The sequence below is a fragment of the Aquila chrysaetos genome, chromosome 3 (assembly GCF_900496995.4).
Source record: "Aquila chrysaetos chrysaetos chromosome 3, bAquChr1.4, whole genome shotgun sequence".
Taxonomy (NCBI): domain Eukaryota; kingdom Metazoa; phylum Chordata; class Aves; order Accipitriformes; family Accipitridae; genus Aquila; species Aquila chrysaetos.
The window spans coordinates 12,747,270-12,762,840 of NC_044006.1; the positions used below are offsets into that span (position 1 = coordinate 12,747,270).

A 15,571-nucleotide genomic window follows, 5' to 3' on the forward strand; every position below is an offset into this window, starting at 1 on the left:
ATTAACCATGTTTCAGGCTGAACACGTGAGAAAGTATCACATACAGACATATGATAAGGTACTCTATAATAAAATATCAAGTTCGTAGAGGGAGGAAAGATGGTCTTGTGCTTAAGCACAGCACTAGAGTCATGAAGCCTGGATCCTCTCCTTGGTATGACCCACAGTCACCCTGTGAGACCTCAAGCAAATCTTGCCTTAGCTATGTAGTACTTGTGAAATCACTACAGAGTGTAGCAATTTTTTTTTTTTTTTTTTTTTCAAAAACAGTGCACAGCAATTTGCATTCAGAGAGTTTTATAACTCATTTCTGTCTGTTTGATCTCCAGCCCCAACTTTTCTGGCAAAATAGCAATTAGAGCACAAGTGCTGAGCCGGCTCTTTGTTGCTGCCCATGCCCTATCAGACTTAGAAAATGATTGTGACTCAGTCACCTAAGCTGCATTCTGTTTATTCATGTGTAAACTAGGAATCATTATAATTGCTTTCTAAGCATTAATTGATTATTCCTCATAGCACTACTACAGAATTCCTAGAACAGAGAGGAAGAAAACCAACAAGAGGAGCAGACAGCAGCAAAACAGCAAACTGCTAATAATTTTTTCGTTTACTTTTTTTTTTTTGTACTTTTGAGCACTGAGATGCAGGAAGTTCTTTCCACTCATGTCCTGACTTCAACATGGTGTGCCATGGTTTGCTCTGTGACTTCGGTCCATCCATCTCAACTTTTCTCTGTTCAGACACAACTCCATCTCAGAAGTGAAAGTCTACGTTCCCACGGGTGACTAGCAGGAGTTTTCCTGACTCCCATGAAGATAATGAAGGTATGTCCACTTATATGACTACCTATATTTGCTCAGATCAAGAAATCTTCTATCTTTCCCTACCATTAAGGGGCAAGATAGTCAGATGGTTATCAGGAGATGACTCACGAATTTCTAGGTGCAGTTACCTTCTTCTACAACTTCTCTATGCATTTGTGTATCTCCAGTCACCACTCTCACATACATATGCACATTTTCTCCAGTTGGCTGAAGTCCTTCTATAGCTCTGCACATCCCCCTACCTGTTAGAGCAAGAGGTTGGAAAGCAATTGTGACCAACACACTGATTTGTATAAAGAGGAATTAATCCCCTTCCTTCCTGGGGCTGAACTGCCTTGAGTCCAGTATGGATGGATCAGCAACTAAAATCCCAGAGCAGATAAGGAACCAAGTCAGAGTGGCAGTAGGTGTGTTACATGGGCAGATTAACTTCACACCCTTAATCATTTCCAGCAACAAAACAACCAAAATAAAACACAAATCAGACTACAATACTCAAGTCTCGTTCTCCCTCAGGAAAAAAAAAAAACATAACAGAAAAAATACAAGCCAAAAAAAGCAACCTTTGGAAATCACCTATATGGGAAGAGGCAGGTGTATACTATATCTTGGTAATGCAAACAGTCTCCTTTTCTCTAATGGAGTATATGCTCAGCTTGTAACAAATATTGCTTTACAGAGTCATAGTTTTAGTTTTGATTTTTATGGTGTTAGACTAAAATTATTTTACTATTATAGTTATTTAGCCACAGGTCAATTAGTCACACAATAGCAACTGATATCACAGAAGATTAACTGGAAATATGTTCTGCACATTTTACTCCTAAAAAATCAGTTTCTTCTCATTTCAGGTAACAACATGGAAAAGTATTGAAAGGACAAAAGGAACATTCAAACATAATAAGCAGGGCTAGCTAGTAAGGATTCAAGCAGATATTCTCAGCTCTCTGTAAGGTGTTCACAGAATCATCCCACCTGAAACCCAGAAGTTTCTCATGGCAGAGGAGAAAGTTATTTGGGAAAATTACACAAGTGAAAAATCAGACATTTCTGCTAGCAGGCAGCACTCATTTCTCTCCTTAGAGAATGTTTTAATGGAAAATCTGATCTGGCAGAGACCGTTCCAAGACAGTGATACTGAGTCATAAAGCAAAGCCATAGCTACCATACAGCCCGATTCAACGCCCCTGAAGTCAATAGGAAAGCTCTGGAACAGGCCTATACAAATTAAATAAAGTTTGCAGCATGGCTGTTGTTAGCTCAGACCCACTGGAGGAGCTGGCAATGAAAAGCTGCTGCTGCTGCTTTCACGAAGACTCTTATCTCACTGTTATCAATGTCATTTCTGTCCAAGGATGTTCTGCAAATTGAGACAGGCATCAAACTGAGGAGTGTTCTTTGGACTTCGTGGTTCGAAGAGAAGGGAGAAAAAACAGTTTCACAGCTGTAGGTTGAGCATGAAAAATGTGGCAGGTGACAGAAAGAGGGTCACCACACTGTGAGAGTGTCTCTGTTTGACAGGGTATGGGCTTGGTTTTCTGTTATATTGTGTGAATTTAGTGCTGGTAAAACACAGGGAAAAAATGCTAGTCTATTTAAATCCTGGGATGAGGAGCAGCAGCAGCCATCACTTAATAGGAAAAAATAATCTCCTTCAGATGAAGGAGGGAACAAATTCTATATAAAGGACAAGCAGTAACAGAAATCAGACATGGAAGTGTAAGTCAGAATATAAGAAAAAAGAAGCTCCAGAAGGGACACTGAACAAGCCTAATTGATCTCCTGATGTAAGACACATCCCTTGAAGTCAGACATCTCTTTCAACAGGGGATAGGGACAAAAAATGACAAAGCACAATAATCTGCCAATTCAGGAGGACAGAGACGAGACAGAGGCAGAAGTGTATGTTATAGGACAAAAGAAAAGCCATAAAGAGAGCCCTTGACCTCCATCTCTCAGCTCTCAGTTTAGACGCAAGACGGGAATAGCAGAGGTGGTAACAGCTTCTTGTGCTGTAATGCTTAGCTCTCACTTGGAAGGACCCCAGGGAGGTAAGGAGAGCATACAACTATCATCTACAAACAGCAGCATCAGTAAACCCTGCCCTGGGTGGATTTCCATTGGAGACTATGGTCAGGAAGGCACTGAATGCAAAGAGAGGATGGGAAGAAGAAATTATTTAATTAACTATACACCAATGCCAAAAGCCTAGGTAATAAACAAAAGGAAATAGAATTAGTCATTTATGAGCACTAATTTGACCTAGCTGCTATTACTGAACCTCGTAGAATGATTTGCATGCGTGAATGTTTAAATCAATGGTTATAATCTACTTAGATAGGTCCCAGGTCTTAGAAGAAAATGAGGAGTAGAAAAGATGGCATTACCTATAACCAAGTCACTAACAATTAAAAAAAAAAAAAAAAAAAAGAAAGTGCTATCCTGAACACTTCCTACCTGATGACCCTGATAAAGCAACAAGATGATATATTAGTTCACATCCCCTACCATCACGCTAGAAAGAAGGGTGACATACAAAAACTGGTTGTTTATGAGGTGTAGGATGAAAAGATCATAGAGTGGTTTGGGTTGGTTGGGACCTTAAAGATCATCCAGTTCCACCCCCCCTGCCATTGGCAGGGACACCTTCCACTAGACCAGGTTGCTCAAAGCCCCATCCAACCTGGCCTTGAACACTTCTAGGGATGGGGCATCCACAGCCTCACCAGGCAGCCTGCTCCAGTGCCTCACCACCCTCACAGTGAAGAACTTCTTCCTTACATCTAATCTAAATCTACCCTCTTTCAGTTAAGATAATCTACTAACCTCAAGGTCTCCCATATGAAAGGTCAATGCTAACCCCTCTTAGAACTGCTAAATATTCTAGCTGTAGTCTGTCAAAGCAGCAGAGAAGTCACCAGGCTAGGGAAAACCTCTACCAACTTACTCTTGACAAACAGAGGAACTGATCACCCGACAAACAGAGGAACTGATCACCCAACAAACAGCAGTAATGTAAGTACAATTAATTATGAGTCAATTACCCTTGTTACAGGCAACAAGATCAAACTATCTAAACTAGTTATGATATATACTTGGTGCCCTGAAAAGCTTCCAGCTTTGTGAAACTGTTATGGGCAATTCAGTTGAGGGAAAAAGTCTCACTGACCAAACACGACTGGGAATCGTTTATGAACATCTTACTAAAAGCACCAGATGCCACAATCCAATAGTCAAGAGATCATACTGGTCAAATAATTAATCTACACTAACAAATTTCAGAAACTTAATAAAAGCAAGGAAATTTATACACCCAGTCAGATAATGCATAAAATAGAGTAAATCTGAAGTTTATTAGGAATCTTGAAATGAAATTTGTGCTTAGAGCTAACATTGAAAAGCAAAAGACTATTACCAGAGGAAGACATTTTTTCAAGACAATACACCAAAGCAATTCCCATCTAAGAGATCCCAAACTGGGAAGCAAAGGCTTTCAGCATGCCTTGGAAGAAGGAATATTCTAGAAAATAAACCTGATGTTATGCCAATGTCTTAATACAATGAACAGATATATTACTCAGATACTGAGACTGATGAAAACAAACTAACCAAAGGAATCATGTGAACCTCAAAACACAGAAATAGACAAACCTATAAGCAGTCAACATGAGTTTATAGAAACCACAGCCTACCAAACCTATTTCATTTCTCTTATGAGATTATAAATGGAGCTAATAAAGTCAACAGCTTATGATCAGATTTCTAGGAGGTATTTGAAATCAGATTTATGCAGAAGTAAATGTTATACAATGGATCAAAATGCATAGGTCTATTGTACCCTTTGGCTTTATAATATGTGGTACTAACAGGGCTGGGAACTGCAGGGCAGGGGAAGAGCTGACTGCCACCATCAACAAGGGAGGGCAGAGCAAGGCATCCTGCCACTTCCATTGCAGCAGCACCACTCCTAAGGCTATTTACAGCCTCAGTGTGGACAGATTTTTCGGACATAGTAGGAGCAAGAATGGTCTGGGTTTAACAAGATTTTACAAACTTGGTAAGGTATATTTACTAGCCTAGTTCATTGTCTCCACAATTGCTCCTCCTGAGACATGGACAAACACCTGAGGAATGCCAACATGAAAAGAAAATGCCTTCCAAAGGCACTGTACTTCTCTCAGGCCAGTTAATAACTATGCTGTCTTTTGGCAGGTCCCAGTGGTGTCCCATATCCATACCAATACTACATCTCCATTTGTTGGTATAAGATGACCAAGTTTTCCATTTGGTTTAAGCCATACCCATTATTTGCTGCCATATCTTGCTCATGTCCAAAACACTCTCTGAATATAAGGATCTAACAAACTATGGGGCTGGTATCATTGGTATTAGAAGATCTTCCGGAAAGCAAACCAAAAGCCTTTGTGTAATGATACATACCTACTGAAAATCGTGGAGAGCAAGAAGTGGCAATCATCATTCACTGACCTTCTAGCATGCATGATGTGCAATGACCTTGACCTTATTTTTAACCTCTTACACGTCATGCCCTGATGCCAGCCCTACAGGTTTATGCTAGTTAAAGCTTCAGTGATTATTTTGAAGTGACAGATGGAGTGTCAAAGCAAACAGCATCTGTCCAAAGGGCCCCAGTAGGTGACGTTTCACAGAGTATCTCCTGAACATCTGCAGTAATTAAATGCTTAAGCCGAACAAAATTTAATTTTGCAGGCTGTGTTGAATCAGATATAGTTCACTGCACAGGAGCCCTTGATCTGCTCTGCGCTCCTAGAAAATAGTGTTGCTTCTCCCTAAGCCCTCTTCACCCTGAACTTCAGAACCGTGGCAGCTTGTTTGTTCAAAAAATAGGCATTTAGTGGCTAAATACCCAATCTGGCATCCAATGAAGTTGTTTCCCATGTCTGAAAGGAGATCGCAATCAGAATTTAAAAGCGTGCATCCCTTCTCAATTCTTTTACGGAAGGGGTAGGTTATTTTACCAGAGTGGAAGGCTTTTTGGTTTTGTTTGTTTCTTGCAGAACTCAGTAATGATATCTTAATAAACTTGGGTTCTCCATGAATCCCAGGCAAGCTGAAAAACATCAGGAGATGATGTTACTCAAGAGGTGTTACCAATGGGAAAAAGCATGAAGAAATCAAGAAGTGGGAAAGCCCAGAAACTTATCAAAGCGGAAGACATTTGAGTTTGATAGTCAGCAATCTTAAAAAGCCTAGTGCATGGATGAAATACACTCCCTTCCCTCCCACGGAAGGGAGGCAAAGCTCAGCAAGTCAGTACCAAAGACACAACAGAGACCATTTAATTTGCTTGTATTTACACGTACCTGGGGTGGGATCCACCATTCAATTCCTTTCTACTTGTGGCATTCCCAGCAGCTTGAATTGACGTGCCCTGTAGTTCACTTGACTCTCTCATTTTAGAAGTACAAGAAAGCTCTTGTTTGGGAGAAAAGTGATGAGGATGTTAGCAATTTGAAGAAGAATCCGTGACCAGTACAAGCCGAAAAAGCAGCCGTAGAGTCAAGCCAAGCAGTCAGGAGGCAGACAGGTCTGTAGAGAGGAGATACCACTTCTTAAAACAGATGATGGCTGTCAGACTGATATATCAAGCCTTGCTGTAATACTCATGGACCTTATTGTAGACACAGTTTCCTGGCTACAGAAAAAAAAACATTGATATGTCCTTTCCAAGACAGAAAGGAGCAAGGAAACTAAACCCCTTTGTGCTGCACGACAAGGAAATGTTATTACGGAGGGACAATTTTCTCAGAGTCCCAAATATCTGGTAACCCTGATCATTCTGAACAGGGAACAGGTCATAAGATAAATGTTCAGCCTTCGGCACTTATTACTCAGAGTGCAAGGTTCTCATATGGAGGTTACCATATAATATTGGATTATGGTAATATATTACATTGCATTGCTGATAGGGTTTTTTCATAGGTTTTCACGTTCATTTCTTAACTCTCCGTAGTTTCTATTATTTTCTTCTATCTATCTAATCTATCACGTTTCCCAGGCACCTATCACTTTGGTATCCTTTTTCTATGAGCAGTAATATGTTTCTTACACATTGGACTGATTCACCAGTTACCTGCCAGCACTGGTTCTTTCCTTCTCATTCTGTTGGGGAACCCAAAAAAGACGCACTGTTGATTTCATCCTTTGCCAAAAGCTGAGGCTGTTGGTCTGGGAGCTGCACATATTAGGAAATCCATTTGTGCTCCCTCTTCTTACTCAGTGGCTTTTCCTTTTCCAGTTACAGAGCAAAAGTCTGCAGGTCATACCAGAAGAGGGTAATTCATTATTTTTCAGTTGACAAAGTTGAGAGTGAGTAGGAAAAGAGCTGAAACAACGGAAATGCTGATCTCATTCTAAGTCATGAATTACATTTAATTCTCTGTTGGTGTTTGTTCATTGCTCACTAAACCTAAACTGTTCGCACATCTAGTGGGGCAAGTTCAGAGCCATAAACGTTAGCAGGGGTCGTAACTGGAGAATGAGCAGAAGATGAACTAATGGTTGGAGTCAAGGCTGGCATATGTCCACAAGTCACATTCGGATATAATCATCCAAGCCCTTCAACTCTCCTTGCAAAAGTGTGATTACACTTCAAAACACCCAGCAAATGTGCTCTCCTAGATCTGACTTACTGGGACCCACAGTTTCATGGCCAGCTCAAGTTTGTCTTACCTCTGAAATTAAAAGCTTTTGATTCTGGACATAGTTTGCTTAATTCTGTACTTTAAAACCTTATCAAGATAGACTTCTCCATGTGACAAACCCTGGACCCACTATTACGGAAGGCCTAAGCCCTTCATCAGAGTAAATCCTGCACCAAATACCACTTTGGACAGCTAGAAAAAGGAAGGAAGGAAGGAAAGAGAAAAAAAGAAAAAGGCTGTGAGTTTTCCTTTCTTCTCACAACATGCCTAATACGTGAATGGGGGATGGGAAAAGAAAAGATGAAATAAAGGCCATGTCAAATGACTCTGCTTTCCCCTCTATTTCGTTTGGAGAGAAGATTAGGTTACTACAGTTCAACAGGACTCAGTTTGCTTATTGCTTTGGGCATTAAGAACTTAATGCAAAAGTAATGAAGTTAAACCTGTGGCATAGATAATGGTCATTAGCAGCCTTCTTTCCCTGTCATAAACCTGACCCTTGTTAACTCCCATTTTATCTTTCTATGCAGATGATTTTGAGTGGGGCAGGAAGTATTCTGTATTCTGGCCAATTTGGGAAAAAAGTCAGCTAGTGAGTATGCACTGATATTTCCCAAGCTGAAGCCCTTCTCCCTCACATTACAGCCCAGGTTGCATTACAAACTAAAGGTTAACACTAGGAAGAAAGAGCAGAATTGAAGCCCTTGACAGAAAAAGCATAACTTGTAGTAGGGATGAGAGCTTCAAGAAGTCAGTTGGGATTGAAATCTCCTAAGAGGAGGATGTTAGGGAAAAGGCAAGGATTAAAAAGTTTTAGCAAGAAACAAAGCCTATTTACTGCTTAAACCCTTTCATTTCTGTCCTCCACCTCCCAGATAATGGGGCTTTCCTCACTTGTTAATTAAGCTCTTTTAGAGTTTATTGACTGAGGGCAAAATTGCCCCTGCAAACAGATCCTTGATAGCTATTGCAGCGTTTCTGTGCCACTACTCTGACAAATGGAATCCTGTTACCCAGCTCTGTCAAGGAACATCTCCCCTGGATGAGAGATATTTGAATAGACCAATATGACCAGCTATCCTAATTCTTCAGTAGTCACCCAAAAATTTCACCAGGGACCCAAAAGCAGTGTAAGTATAGCCAAAAGGAACCCATTTTTCGTGACTGCATGGGAAAAACTCTGTCTCGTTATCACCCAGGTCTGAAAAGATGCTTTAGTTCATCTGCTTGTATAAGCAAGATAAAAATTACTAACTTTTTTATATGTTTGCCTAATAATAAGAGTCAGGCTTTTTTTCCTGGGAATTAGAGGGTGGCATGAAAAACTTAAATTAAAGTTACAAATTGAGGTCACCATGCCATTGTCTACCTACAAATGGAGAAGGGCTATATAGCAACATTGACCTTAAAGATAAATTAATCAATTTTGAGGCTTCATTGCCAAGTGAATCCAAACATACCAAAAAGGCAGTAATAGAGCCCTCAAGCCAATTGCAAAATTGCATTACCTTCAAAGGAAGGATCATCTGACCCTCAAAGTGAAAATGCTTCATAATAACATCAGTCATCACAAGAGTTACACCTATATTTGAGTAACAGGGAGTGGATTAGTCATCACTTGGTGAGCAAACAAAAAATGAATTTTTGGGTTATAGTCCCAGAGAATTATCTGGTTTCCTGTAAATTCACTAGAAGAGAGGAAAACCACAGACTAAAATCTCAGCTTGGGGTAATTCTATATTTCGTGCTGAAAAGGGGTCTGTACAGGACATTGCTGAATAGACAGATAAACCAGTCAAATTTTAAGGTGTAGAAGCCAATACGACTGCTTGAATCATCTCCCAATCTCCTGTTCAGCTTCTCATCTACTTTATTTACACAGACATATGTGATTTTGTTGCCAGCTGGTGATTTGGCAATAAAATGAAATCTGAGCCTAATGTGCCTAGAAGATTTGTTTGGAAAAAAATAAACCCAAGATAAAAAAAACCAAACTAAGTAGTACTTGTTTATAGAAACATTACGGTACCTTTGATCCTTTCTTCTGTTCTGCTTCAATATGCTTGAGTAAAAAGAAAATACGCTGTAAATTTCAGAGAGCAGCATGGGGGCTCCTGTGTTTGTGTTGCAAAGACAGACTGAAGCCTTTAATCAAGACAAACTCCTGTAGGGCAAATTTCCCAATCCAGCATTAGTGTGGTGGTGTTGCTAGGTGGATCCCCATCCAACCAATCTACAGTTCTTGGAACTTGTCTGACCCATTTCTGTGGCAGGGCAGCCCTGCAAAATCATTTGGTCATGAGAGAAGGTGGGGAGACAAGAAGGTAACAAACAAGCAATGAAGACATAAGCTAATAAGCACATAAATACATAGAAAAATAATGCAGGACACTTAAGAATGGCTGAGACACTGAACTAGAAATACCAAAGCAGAGATATAAATATTATAGAAAATATAGCATCCATATGAAGAATGTTTCTCATACCCACGACCCTGAACAAAAACACTAACAGTAAGTCCCTTGACCTTTTCCATACATACACGTCAGACAAATATGTACATGCTGCTCTTTAAAATCTGATATTTATTATATCTCACATCAAAGCCTAACTGCACATGGACAGATTCTCATGGAATATGAACATGCAATAAACATGGGGTGGGGGGTGGGGGAAGCATTAAAGCTGCCTGTCTTACAGAAGTCCCAGTCAGGTAATAATACCTAAAAACAGTGGATACTTTTGTATATGAAATTGCTGTAATAATTACACTTAGATATGCAAATGCACCCTTAAGGTCTATTAGGACAACACCTTCATGATCTAGAATTTTTCATTGCGATTCAGAGTTAGTGTCTTCATAGGAAAACCAATGGCTTTTCAAATGATTGTCCAAAGTGTATAAGGTACGTAGTACTATGCTGTGCTACAAACTAAAGTACGTTGGGAAATAAAATACAGTATTCAAATAAGTATACATTTTAAAAATACAAAAGTATTTCCATTAAAAAACCTGTTTTCAAGCAGTGTGATGTATTCCTTTCAGACCAAAATCTTGTCCCTTTTCTCAGGACAGCTGTGAATATACTCAGTTGATTCTGAATTCTCTGTGATCAGATAAATAGTTACAGTTAGAAACTCTTAACAAAAACAAATCAGAAAGAACTCCAGAATGGCCAAGGGAAAGCGTCATTTGCCTCTGCAAGGATCCTGTGCATAACTGACGAAAAATAAATTAATTTTCAAAATAGAAGTTAGAAATCATTACCAAACCCCTGAGTTGTGGAAAATTAAGCAGCTGTACTGTAACCCAGCACCCAGTGCACCCAGGAGTCATGGAAGAACATGTGGAGAAATGTATACTGTTGCGGCTACTGCAGAAGGAAAGGGTTTAATTTAGCTGCCTCCTCACATCAACATGCTGGAGACGGTGTCAGGAAATCCCACAGCAGCCACCTGATGTATCTATGTGGGTACTTCCAAACTCTTCTCCACGGTTCCACGATTCTGTTAGGTCAAGCCTTTGAATGCAGATGGTGCTCCATGGATAGGTGGACTGATTTATGTTCTCTCAGTTAAGGGGCCACAGCTCAGAAGTGGCTGATTGCTATCAGTTTAGAGGGAGCAGGAATCTGGGCCTTCTCCAGCTTTGTAAAGACAAGTGGAAGCCATATGCAATTTCCTACAGCCATCCAAAGAGAGCAGAAGCTGAAAGGTAACTTCCCCACCCATGTGGAGGAGTTTAAAACCTGCTGAGAACTTCCCTCAGCCAAATGTTCAGGCTCCCTGCGCTGTAGTGATTTCTCCAGCCTTCTCTATCTTTGAAACATGAGCAAGTTATTGTTGGCATACAAAGAAACTGGCAAAATATCATCCCATGATTCAGCATATCAAGAAGCAAGATAGCATAATGAATCATTGTGCAAAAGGGTTGCGCAACATGGACTGAAACAGTCCATATAAAAGCACTGTTGTATTGGAATGGAAATGGCTTTTTCGTGGAAGATACCCAACTGCCAAAAAAAACGTTGTATAACTAATGTTTTATGAGCTGAAGATCCAGAGGCAGATAGAGGCACCAATGCTAGGACCTCGCCTACTGTGACACAGACATATGAGAAGATACTTTGGTTTGCTGGGATGATTTGTTTACAATTGTAACATCTGGTACAGAAGGTTTTGAAAGAGATTAATGAATTGGAAAGAGGAGAAAAGAGGTCCTGCATCTGATTTAAACTGCACTGTGAATTGGAGATAATCCATTGGAGTCAATGGAGATAACCTGGCACAAAAACCATCCTCAATGCAAAGAGAAGCAGAGCCAAAGAGTGTCAATGTACAGAGCCTTACTGCATTTCCTTATCCAGCCCGTGGGAAAGTCTGCAATAACCTCAGGCTACTTCAGCTATTTCCATCATACAATTGTCTTTTCACCCCTATGGCATTGCCCAACAGCCCCCATCCCCATTAATTCCTCCCTGAGTGCTCTGACAGGGTCAGACCCTGGCATCCTAGAGGATGCCAACACTGCGCCCCATGAGGGACCATGCCTTTTGGCTATTACCACCCCTCCATCTGCCTTGGGAACTGCTTTCCAGTTTGCTAACTGGTTATGTCCAGCTGGTCTCCCTCAGAAGAGCACCCTCACACCCTTCCTCCCAGCCTTTCCTCCTTTCTGGCAAAGAGAGAGCACCATTCCTAAATGAAAGGCTCCAAAAGATTCTTTTCTTTTAAGGTTAAAACAAACATCCAGCCTTTAAAAACACAACTCAGGAGGGTCTTTTTGTTGAAAGGACTGATATCCTTAGAAAGGAAAACCTTCTATTTCAGGATTTTTCAGCTTGCCTTGGGTTCATGGACTACTACTAAGAAATCTGGCAAACACAACTAAGAAAAGCAAGTTCACACTTCCCATAAGGCTGTTCATTTGAGTGGCACTTCTAAGGGGGGCAGCACTGCCTCTGGAAAAAAATTTAGAAAAACTGGAAGGCACTGGGATTTCTTTGTAACTATTATTTGTGAACTGATATTGCACAACCACCAAGCAGCACGCTTCTGTCCTGGTCTCGGGGATGAGGCCTGCCCACGCTGGCAGCTGTGCACCACGTGGACTGAGACCAGCAACTCATTTTGCTGAAAAGCCACCGGGCTGTCATCAGATGGTAACGGTGACCGACCCTGGGCAGACTTGCCGTGATAAGCCAAAGAGAAAAAGCTCTGCAAATCATTAGCCATATCCCTCTGCATCCTTCAGGCATCCAGTCCCCATCCTCTACTTCTTTTAATTTAGATAATTGGTTTCAATGCCCTGTTTAACTTCTGTTTTCCCTGCCTGTGTTCCCTCTTTGCTTCAGCTTCCTCTCTGCTGGCTCCCTGCTTCCTTGCCCAAAGAGCTGTTTTGTCACCATTTTTCATACTTTATTTTCCTTTATATCTGTTGACTGGCTCAGATGCTATTAATTCTATGTAATAAAGATGGGAGACACAGGCAGCAAGGGAAGGAGGGCACACTGTTAGAAATAATGTAAATAGATCAAACTTTCACCCTACACACCTCAAATTATGGGAACCTAGAAGTAACGCAGTAGTTAAGCCACTTGTATTGGCAAACCCGTCTTTCATAAGCATGCAATTTAGATTTAATAATATGCTTAATGAATGGTAATTAAAAACAAATTGCAATTAAAACACTATTTAATGAGGTTTAACAGTGATGTGATAGATATGTATCTATCACCAAGTTCAACTTCAATAAATATTTTCTTAATAACAAACTGGCATTTAATTAGCAAAGGAAAAATGTTGCTGTTAATTCTAAATTAAATTAAAATATACTTAGGGCACTTACCCACTTAATTGTATGTGTTAATGAAAAATATTTAAAAGGCTTTTTCTTTCCTTTTTTTTTTTAAGGTTAATGGTTACAAGAATTAAATAAAAGGAATTTAGTTGATTGCAGTATATGAAGGCATGATCCAGCTCTACACATAAACTCTTCATTGATTTAAGAGTTTCCTAACCCACAATGTCTACACTATGACACATGTAAACGAACAAACAATCTGTCTAGAATTTGAAGTTTAAGATTTAACAAATGCAACAGTTCACAAAGTCATACTCAAAATTCCCACCGCACCTTTCCCACTAACCTTTCCATGTCATTTTACGATCCCATTATCATAAATATCTGAGCACCTGCCAAAAATTTTAAAATAAAGTGTTTTCTTTCTTCCTGCAGATTTAAGTTTGAATATTTCATAGATCTTTATTTGTTTAGTGGGAGAGGGCAGGAAAAGTAGTTTAGTATTTTGAGCTTAGCATATGTCAACTATTTTGTTTGAAACTGAGGTCTGTGAAATCTTTATTCTCATAAAAGGTATTTCAGTAGCTTAAGCCCTGCAGATCCTATCCGTCTCCTGTGCTCCCAAGACTCCTTATAGTGACTGATACTTTAATTGCTCCAACACTCATTATGACTTGGACCAAATTCAAATAAAACATTTTATAGTGAAAAATAACTTTTAGGAGAAGACAAAATTTTTGCAGAAAACATGGATCCTTAAAACATTTAGTATTTTTGATCAGCTGGTTGGAACTGGGAAGAATTCATTTTGATAGAGCCTATGGAAACACAAAATAAAATCTGAAGAAGTATTTTATAATTCCCGTTTCACACCTTTCTTTACTGAGTATTTTAGGCCAGAAACTGGGAAAACCCCAAACCAAACTGTTTTCCTCACAGGTAGACCAGGACTCCTTCTGTGTCTTCACAGTACCTACCACGAGGGGTCTGGTTCACAAGAAGGACCCAACAGTAAGACAGATATACAACATAAATGCAAACAGTTCCCTAAGGCAAAAAAAAAAGACTTTTCAATGTTTCACTCTGCAGAAATTTTGTACATAATGACATCGCTGTATAGCAACATGTCGCATATACAGGTATGTTTTTTATTATCACTGACAGTATGTAACGTACCTATTTGCAGACAGAAATAAGCTTATAAGAAAAAATGGCACAACATTAAATGTAATTTAAAAAAAGAAGGAAAATGCATAAGGACAATGTTTGCCCTAAGTTCACTATGGCTTCCTTTCCTTCTTTGTAAGTGGAAAAGACTTACAGGAACTAGGTATTAAAGATACAATTTTAGCCCTTAGCTCTGTTCCTCTTGAAGACAACATCAAGAACAGGAGATGATAATCATAAACCTGGTCTCACTGGATAGCTTCCCACTTAATCCCACCAGCAGCTGCTTGGCTCAAACCTCTTCTTTTTCCTTACATATCACAAACAGACTAGAATGAGGACTACTAGTTTTAAATTTCAATTATTTTCTGTTGGACTTAAAGTGCCAATCTTAGTTTAAAGTAAATGGTCCAATGTTGCACGGTATTATTTTATAAAGCAAAAGAACCAGCCATAGAAAATAGGTAACAGATAAGCAGTGTGAGAATGAGTTACCGAATATAGCATATAATATTATGCCACACATAGAGAGAAATTGTGTACATACCCAGCCAACTCACGATTGATCCTGAAAGCTCGGATATGTTAGTTGCAGAATGTGCAGGATGTTTTCCTGGCATGTTCCATCTTCAGATATGATGCGGATAACACTTAACATTAAATAATGCTCCTATGATTCCAGTTTTCAAGCATTTCACAATCCACTGCTAAATGTGACATCCTGAATGAAACAAATGACTTGATTAAGGACTTATTAACATTGAAACAGAACTGACTTCATGAATTATGACAGGTCCTACTGTACATGTCACACTGCATCAGAGCTGGAAGCGAAGATATTGTCCTTACTTCAGAAAAACACAACTATTTAGTTAGGGATATACCCACTCCACAGCAGTAGGCACAGAGAGAACCTGGTTCCAGCAGGCAGAACAGAAATTCACATCCATTTTTTCAGCCCAGTGTCTCCTAGTACATAGTGGTGGCTGTTGTGTATCTTACCACACTCCTACTTGGATGGAACAAAAAACATTTAACTTGAATAAAATATCTAAGCATCTTACGAAATTAATAGTTAAACCAATGTGCTT

The 15,571-nt window shown here is 39.7% G+C and overlaps 1 long non-coding RNA gene across 1 annotated transcript in view; it reads right to left on the bottom strand.

Annotated features, from left to right (window-relative positions):
- The window catches only part of LOC115339989, an 84,410-nt gene extending 69,221 nt beyond the window's left edge, over positions 1 to 15,189 (bottom strand). Inside the window, exon 1 of the long non-coding RNA XR_003922880.2 lies at positions 15,028 to 15,189. This is a non-coding gene — a long non-coding RNA (uncharacterized LOC115339989). The remainder of the gene's footprint in view (positions 1 to 15,027) is intronic.
- Between the last annotated feature and the right edge of the window lie 382 nt (positions 15,190 to 15,571).